The sequence below is a fragment of the Phaethon lepturus genome, unplaced genomic scaffold (genome assembly GCF_000687285.1).
Source record: "Phaethon lepturus isolate BGI_N335 unplaced genomic scaffold, ASM68728v1 scaffold46424, whole genome shotgun sequence".
Classification (NCBI taxonomy): Eukaryota; Metazoa; Chordata; class Aves; order Phaethontiformes; family Phaethontidae; genus Phaethon; species Phaethon lepturus.
The window spans coordinates 10,007-11,623 of NW_010536419.1; positions in this window are offsets into that span (position 1 = coordinate 10,007).

Below are 1,617 nucleotides of genomic sequence, written 5' to 3' on the forward strand. Positions count from 1 at the left end.
GTATTACAAAGGCTATATAAAGGCGCACCCACAGATCCCCCCCTCGGTGCAATGCGCTGCGCAAATACGCGTTCCAAGAACGTCCCCTCCTGCCTATAGCCTGAAGTGATCCACAGGAGGAGAAGGAAGGTCTGTATCATCTCCATTACCTAAATGAGGGCTCAAGGCAGGAAAGATGCACCCACGCTCACGTGTGTCTGACCAGAAGAATAATCACCACCTCTCCGTTCCTCAGTTTCCTAACCTACGAAATGAGGACAACGTGCAGCAATTCCTAGCAGGGTTGGCTGAAACTTCCTTCGTTCGCACTTGGAAAGCATCTGAAGCTTTTCAAGCGGGTGGTGTGATACTAATGAAAAATATTCGCGCAGGTGGCATGCACGCCAAGTATGGTTTTCCCCGATGACATCCAGAAGGGACCTCAGAGGATGCCATCCAAGGACCATCCTGTCCCTGCAGTAAATCTGTATCTGAGCCAGCGTATCTTCTCTCCTGGTAGACACCTGCTTGCTGGTAAGGAAAGAAAATATGCCAGATACAAACTTCAAGCTCTGGCTCACAGCTGCTTGGCTGGGAAGCCTTCCTGCTCGACCAAACATCACGTCTCCCCATCATTGCTTCCCCCACAATCTCACAGGGTGAAAAAAAACCATGATATATGCGTGGCCACCTCCCCACCCAGCAATGACAGCAGCCTACACTGCAACAGCTCTCCAGACACCACCTTGGCCTTTCTGTCTCCCGCCTGTTGACTCATACAGTCCTCTGCTCATGTGCTGGTTTTATTTTTCCCCATCAAGCACCACTGCTGCCTTCCCTGCATGGTAAAAAGATATGGCAGAGCTAAAGCTCCTCATTGCATTGTTTTCGCAGGACAGAAGACATAAGCAGGACTCCTGAGGGACCAGCCTGCTTTAACCTGGTAACAAATGAGGACAAGGCAAGAGGAGAGAATCAGAGCCCCCAGGTAACGTCTTTTCACCTCAAACAGAAACGCTACCGTGACAGCAAAGGCTAAAAGCCAACCTGGAGAGCAGACTGGGCTTGCAGACAGACCAGAAAGCAGGAGGAGCAGTTGTCCTAGCTGTAGCTCCATGGTCAGCTGGGCCGTACAGAGACTGGCACAGACCTGCAGTGAAGCTGGTACCCCTTCACCTCCTCTCTGCAGCTTTCTGCCTGAGGCCTGACACCCTTGGACATCTGGCAGACTGATAAGGGACCAGGAGGAGACAGGAGGATCTAGTTCTGTCCTGCTGTTACGTGATGACTCCCCTGGAGCAATCCATGATAAGCCTGGCACGGCGGAGTGGAAACACCACACAGGCAGGATGGTCAAAAAATAGCTGTAGATCTTTTAGACCTAACCCCGTAAACCACCATGGTCCACAGCCCGCTGGTGTTTGTGGTGCTGGGTGGCCTCACTGCCCCTCCCAGGGCTAATGGTTGCCCACTGCTGTCCCCTGTATGACTGGGCTTTTAGCTAATTTAACATTGCTAAACTTCACCCAGATCTTCAGTGTGAAGTCTCATTCCAACTGAATTTTGAGAGAAAGCTGCAGCTCCTGAAAGGGCTCGGTTATTTCTTAGGCTGATCTCGAAAGGGGACATGAAGATGGG